General features: G+C 40.0%; 1 protein-coding gene across 4 annotated transcripts in view; it reads right to left on the bottom strand.

The window, feature by feature from the left end:
- LOC130928764 (ninjurin-2-like) overlaps nt 1-7,510 on the bottom strand; it is a 54,093-nt gene that overhangs the window by 9,757 nt on the left and 36,826 nt on the right. The gene's annotated exons all lie outside the window — the stretch shown is intronic.

Raw genomic sequence — 7,510 nt, 5'->3', positions numbered from 1 at the left:
AATCCGATCTGGGCCACATTTTTTCAGAACGTGACTGGCGGTCTGAACTGTCAAGACTCCCAAATCGGAATTCATGCAGCAATTACAGTGGGGCAAATAATTATGTAGTCAACCACTAATTGTGCAAGTTCTCCCACTTGAAAATATTAGAGAGGCTTGTAATCGTCAACATGGGTAAACCTCAACAATGAGAGACAGAATGTGGGAAAAAAAAACAGAAAATCACATTGTTTGATTTTTAAAGAATTTATTTGCAAATCATGGTGGAAAATAAGTATTTGGTCAATACCAAAAGTTCATCTGAATACTTTGTTATGTACCCTTTGTTGGCAATAACAGAGGCCAAATGTTTTCTCTAACTCTTCACAAGCTTTTCACACACTGTTGCTGGTATTTTGGCCCATTCTTCCATGCAGATCTCCTCTAGAGCAGTGATGTTTTGGGGCTGTCGTTGGTTTAATTAATTAATGAATTAGGTAGTATTGTAGCCCTGACCCCCGTTCAATAATCTGTTTGGTCTTATTTGGTCTTTGGTCTGAATAATGTCGCGTCCCCAGCAAAATTGTACATGCAGGTTATGCTGTTATATCATCCCTATCAATGTTGGGACCCAAACGTACAGTGCTGGCCAAAAGTATTGGCACCCCTGCAATTCTTTCAGATTATGCTCAATTTCTCCCAGAAAATGATTGCAATTACACATTTTTTGGTAGTAATATCTTCATTTATTTTGCTTGCAATTAATAAACACAAATAGACAGATTTTTTTTTTTTTTTTTTTTTTTTTAAAACATTATCATTTTACACAAAACTCCAAAAATGGGCCGGACAAAAGTATTGGCACCCTCAGCCTAATACTTGGTAGACAAAATAACTGCGAACAACCACTTCCGGTATCCGTCAATGAGTTTCTTACAATGCTCTGCTGGAATTTTAGACCATTCTTTTTTGGCCAACTGCTCCAGGTCTCTGAGATTTGAAGGGTGCCTTCTCCAAACTGCCATTTTCAGATCTCTTCACATGTGTTCTATGGGATTCAGGTCTGAACTCATTGCTGGTCACTTTAGAAGTCACCAGTGCTTTCTCTCAAACCATTTTCTAGTGCTTTTTGAAGTGTGTTTTGGGTCATTGTCCTGCTGGAAGACCCATGACCTCCGAGGGATACCCAGCTTTCTCCCACTGGGCCCTACATTATGCTGCAGAATTTGTTGGTAGTCTTCAGACTTCATAATGCCATGCACATGGTCAAGCAGTCCAGTGCCAGGGGCAGCAAAGCAACCCTAAAACATCAGGGAACCTCCGCCATGTTTGACTGTGGGGACCGTGTCCTTTCTTTAAAGGCCTCGTTTTTTTACCCTGTAAACTCTATGTTGATGCCTTTCCCCAAAAAGCTCTACTTTTGTCTCATCTGACTAGAGAACATTCTTCTAAAATGTTTTTGGCTTTTTCAGGTAAGTTTTGGCAAACTCCAGCCTGGCTTTTTTATGTTTCTGGCTCAGAAGTGGGGTCTTCCTGGGTATCCTACCAAACAGTCCCTTTTCATTCAGACGCTGACGGATAGTACGGGTTGACACTGTTGTACACTCAGACTGCCGGACAGCTTGAACTTGTTTGGACGTTAGTCGAGGTTCTTTATCCATCATCCGCACAATCTTTCGTTGAAATCTGTCCTCAATTTTTCTTTTCCATCCACATCTAGGGAGGTTAACCACAGTGCCATGGGCTTTACAATTATTGATGACACTGCGCACGGTAGAACATTCAGGTCTTGAGATTGCTCATGCTTCCTCACAACTTTGCTCCTCAAGTCCTCAAACAGTTCTTTGGTCTTCTTTCTTTTCTTCATGCCCAATGTGATACATTCAAGGACAAAGGACAGAGGTAGAGTCAACTTCAATCCATTTTAACTGGCTGCAAGTGTGATTTAGTTATTGCCACCACATGTTATGTGCCGCAAGTAAGTAACAGGTGCTGTTATTTTTACAAATTACAGAAGCATCACATGATTTTTTTCAAAGGGTGCCAGTAGTTTTGTCCGGCCCATTTTTGGAGTTTTGTGTAAAATGTCAAGAGAGAGACGTAATACCGTACTAAATGCCTCACTGAATCACTCACTTTAAAACAAAAAATGTTCACATTTTTGTCCAGTAACTGAAGTTATCACCAATGTGAACACTACTAGTCCTTCTCAAAAAATTTGCATATTGTGATAAAGTTCATTATTTTCTGTAATGTAATGATAAACATCAGACTTTCATATATTTTAGATTCATTACACACAACTGAAGTAGTTCAAGCCTTTTATTGATTTGATATTGATGATTTTGCGAAAAAAGTCAAGAAAAAACAAAAATCCCTATCTAAAAAAATTAGCATATTTCATCCGACAACCACAAAAAAGTGTTTTTTAAAACAAAAAAAGTCAAACTTCAATTAATTACTGTATATCAGCTATGCACCCAATACTTGGTCGGGAATCCTTTTGCAGAAATGACTGCTTCAATGTGGCGTGACATGGAGGCAATCAGCCTGTGGCATTGCTGAGGTGTTATAGAGGCCCAGGATGCTTCGATAGCAGCCTTAAGCTCATCCACAGTGTTGGCTCTGGTGTCTCTCAACTTCCTCTTGACAATATCCCACAGATTCTCTCTGGGGTTCAGGTCAGAAGAGTTGGCAGGCCAATTGAGCACAGTAATGCCATGGTCAGCAAACCATTTACCAGTAGTTTTGACACTGTGAGCAGGTGCCAGGTCGTGCAGAAAAATGAAATCTTCATCTCCATAAAGCTTTCCAGCAGATGGAAGCATGAAGTGCTCCAAAATCTCCTGATAGCTAGCTGCATTGACCCTGCACTTGATAAAACCCAGTAGACCAACACCAACAGCTGACATGGCACTCCAGACCATCACTGTTGGTACTTGACACTGGACTTCAGGCATTTTGGGATTTCCTTCTCCCCAGTCTTCCTCCAAACTCTGGCACCTTGATTTCCGAATGACATGCAAAATTTGCTTTCATCTGAAAAAAGTACTTTGGACCACTGAGCAACAGTCCAGTGCTGCTTCTCTGTAGCCCAGGTCAGGCGCTTCTGCCATTTCCAGCACACACCTGTGCACGGTGCCTCTGGATGTTTCTACTCCAGACTTGGTCCACTGTTTCTGCAGGTCCCCCAATGTCTGGAATCGGCCCTTCTCCACAATCTTTCTCATTGTGCGGTCCCCTCGTCTGATTGTGCAGCATTTCCTGCCACACTTTTACCTTCCCACAGACTTCCCACTGAGGTGCCTTGATACAGCACTCTGGGAACAGCCTATTCGCTCAGAAATTTGTTTCTGTGTCTCAGCCTCTTGCTTGAGGGTGTCAATGATGGCCTTCTGGACAGCAGTCAGGTCGGCAGTCTTGCTCATGATTGCGGTTTTGAGTAATGAACCAGGCTGGGAGTTTTTAAAAGCCTTTAGGAATCTTTCGCAGGGATTTTAAGTTAATTTGTTGAATCAGATGATTAGGTTAGTAGCTTCTTTAGAGTACCTTTTCATGATATGCTAATTTTTTGAGATAGGGATTTTTGATTTTTCTTTTTGCCAAAATTATCAATATTAAAACAATAGAAGACTTGAACTACTTCAGTTGTATGGAATGGATCTAAACTATATGAAAGTCTGTTTATCAGCACTTTACAGAAAATAATGAACTTTATCACAATATGCTATTTTTTTTTTAAAAAAAGGACTAGTGTATTTTCAAAGTGACCATTTTTCATCCTTCATATGTAAGTCAGGAAACAAGAGTCCAGGAACAGAATGTGCGATGACTTTCAAGGAAAACGGGACATATTATTACATAACCACGCACAACAATGACCGACGGAGCCCCTTTTCTTCCTTAGTAGTTTGTCTGTCGATCCACATACTGAACTGCTCAACATTTTTGGCTGAAGAACCAAATATTCTGTCCACAAACAGATCATTTTACCCAGGATATCTGTCAACATGCGCGCAAATAGAAATGTGATTAAGGCGTCTTATAGAGTTGATGGCATGGAAAGTTACATCCCACTGGAGACATATTTGACTTCTTTATAGCTTGACTGTTGTGAATATGGAAACGTTAACAGCACTTATTCATGGCACTGTTGTTTCTTTTTGTTTTGTTTTTTACGTGACACTGTGATTTAGTATTGTTCAGTTGCAGCTGCGCTCACACAAACACACACACCCAAAAAAAATTAAAGAGCCGAAACCATAACAAACAATGGCGCGGGCGAGTGAACGTGACTATTTATAGCTTTGGTCCCCAAACTACGGCTCGCGGGCCGGAAACGGCCCACCTCCACATTTGGTCCGGCCCCCTGAACAATACTAGAGAGCATTTTGATTTTTTTTTTTCCCCCTCAATAGTGTTATATATTTCCTGGCTTTTTTCTGTGAAGAACCCAGAGAGGGTTATTTGGTTATTACCTATTTAATTGATAGTGTTATTATTATATTATATTATATTTAGGGCTATCAAACGATTAAAATTTTTAATCGAGTTAATTACAGCTTAAAAATTAATATCGCAATTCAAACCATCTATAAAATATGCCATATTTTTCTGTAAATTATTGTTGGAATGGAAAGATAAGACACAAGATGGATACATACATTCAACATACGGTACATAAGTACTGTATTTGTTTATTATAACAATACCTCAACAAGACGGCATTAACATTAACATACTGTTAAAGCGATCCATGGATAGAAAGACTTGTAGTTCTTAAAAGATAAATGTTAGTACAAGTTATAGAAATTTTATATTAAAACCCCTCTTAATGTTTTCGTTTTATTAAAATTTGTAAAATTTTCAATCAAAAAATAAACTAGTAGCCCGCCATTGTTGATGTGAATAATTACACAATGCTCATGGGTGCTTAAGCCCATAAAATCAGCTGCACCCAAGCGCCAGCAGAGGGCAGCAAAACTCCAAAAAACACAAGTAACAAGTTGGCATTGCACTGTGTTGTCATTGTAATCTGTTTGAGGGGGGCATGTCCCTTCATTGCGTCAAATATTTTAACGTGATTAATGAAAAAAATTAATTACCGCCCGCTAACGCGATAATTTTGACAGCCCTAATAATTACGCCATGCTCACTCATGGTGCTGAAAGCCATGAAATCAGTTGGACCCAAGCGCCAACAGAGGGCGCCAAACACCAAAAAACAAGTAACAAGCGGACATTACACTCTGCTGTCATTTTAATCTGTTTGAATGGGGCATGTGAGTTAATTGCGTCATATATTTTAACGTGATTAATTTAAAAAATTAATTACCGCCCGTTTACGCGATAATTTTGACAGCCCTAACTTATATTATAATATATTATATTTTAAAATTTGTAAGCTTTTCAATCAAAAAATAAACTAGGAGCCCGCCATTGTTTATGTCAATAATTACACAATGCTCATGGGTCACACCCAAGTGCCAGCAGAGGGCGACAAAACTCCAAAAAACACAAGTAACAAGTGAAGATTACACTGCTGTCATTTTAATCTGTTTGAGCGGGGCATGTGCGTGAATTGCGTCAAATATTTTAACGTGATTAATTTAAAAAATTAATTACCGCCCGTTAACGCGATAATTTTGACAGCCCTAATTTTTATTTTATTTACTTTTGTTCCGTGAAGAATCCAGAAAGGGTTATTTGATTGTGGCTTTCTGAAAAACAAATTTTTACATTTAGGTGCTCCTGCAATCGTCACACTTTTTCTGTTACAAACTGACTCCGGCCCCTCATCAGAGAAGGGAAAAGTTATGTGGCCCTCACAGGAAAAACTTTGGGGACCCCTAATTTACAGTTATTGAATGTGCCATGAGAAGCATGGAAAAGCAATGTTGAGTAGTTGCTTCTAATGGAGGTAAGGTGTCACTTTTTTGTTGTTTTTTTTTTAGTCATTTGTGTTTTCAGTAAGCGGGGCTGATTTGTAATATCGCGCTTACTTCCCTTTTGCACTACATTACAGCTGACACATTTCCTTCTAGACAGGGCAGATCTGTAGTATTTCTAAGAAATCTGTTGTCTTTGGCCTGTCACAAGTCCAATGGAGAAGCCTTATTTTCATTCCCCTTACGAGTCTGCGCTTAGTTTGAACCAAAAGTAGAAAAATAGCCAAGAAGAAATCCAGCAATTCCTAGAATTACAACTCCAATACGATAACCACATGTCGTTTGCCTACTAAGCCCTTTTTTGCTGTAGATAGATAAAAAAAAAAATAGAGAATGCTGCTGAAAAGAAGCAGGCAGGATGAAAAGCAGAGAGTGCTGCAAGTATGTATAGAATGTATACGTGCCGGCCCGCGTCAATCACCTCCCCTCTCAGGAGTCTTGTGGTCTCACTCCATTAACATCAGCCTTGGACAGGCCGCCAACACACACACAACTAAAACACAGGAATGTCCAACAATGGCTTCATATAGGCTCCACCGACATATGCGTTCACTTAATCAGTAAAATGTCACAACCCAACAGGGCTTCATCCTGATAGAGTCAAATGGTTTCCAAGATTTATTATTTTACCCTGGGTTTGGCCTACTCGGTACTTTGGGGTTCACAGATCCTTATTTACAGCCGTGGCAGGTGGTAGCCTAAGGTCAACACCCTGCCTTTCACACTTAGCACAAAATGTTCTTAAGAAAGTAAAGATTCCCTGCAATGGCAGTGAAACACGAATGCCTACTTTACTTGAAAATATTATGTTTACATCGGTTATCTTTGACCTGTCAAAATGGATATCCTAAATGAAAACACGATTAAGCAAGATCTTCCACCTATAAATATTCAACGACAGCTGTCCGTCATTTGATCTCCCGTTTAGTGTTTGCAGATGTTTTGTCACTCAAGCAGCTAAGAAGGGATAGCGACGCTTCCAAGTGGAAAATATCTTAACCAAATGAGCCCACTGTGTGTGTTTACGCATGGAATTCTTCCTAGAAATCCGGAGTCCTCGTAAAAGCCGCACATCCCTAAAAAGCAGCGATCTGCAAACACGAGTCCAAATAACAAGCTCCCTCACTGCCAAAGCTGACTGTACACACACTTTAAAAACATTACTTGCGCAAGGACACTGGACGCGATATGTGCCAGCTTTTACACTTTATATTGCAACACACACATAAACATACATAAGACCGCATGGGAGGCCCCCCCTTACCTCACTAAAAGTGATCCTCCCCTGCACTGCTATTGGTTGCTTTCATACCCAATAGTCGGCGACCTCCAGCAAGGAGTGGAGCACTAAATTTCCTTGAGTAACTTTTTGTCCTTCCATCACACCATCGGTGTAGTTTGGAACCAGACTGGTTTCAAGACCACATGCCTCATGTTTGACATAAGACCCTTGCTCCTGCCTGAAGGGCAACTGTCACCCTGCTGTCTAATTAGCTGAAAACATATGCAAAAACCTGCTTGAAGGGCTACATTTACGCGTGGCGCTTAGAATGTGCTTCCTGTAGCAAAAGGCGTAAAAGAAAA

The sequence above is a fragment of the Corythoichthys intestinalis genome, chromosome 13 (assembly GCF_030265065.1).
Source record: "Corythoichthys intestinalis isolate RoL2023-P3 chromosome 13, ASM3026506v1, whole genome shotgun sequence".
In the NCBI taxonomy this organism is placed as follows: Eukaryota; Metazoa; Chordata; class Actinopteri; order Syngnathiformes; family Syngnathidae; genus Corythoichthys; species Corythoichthys intestinalis.
The sequence above is the reverse complement of the archived record's forward strand: the minus strand, read 5'-3'. Positions and strand labels throughout refer to the sequence as shown.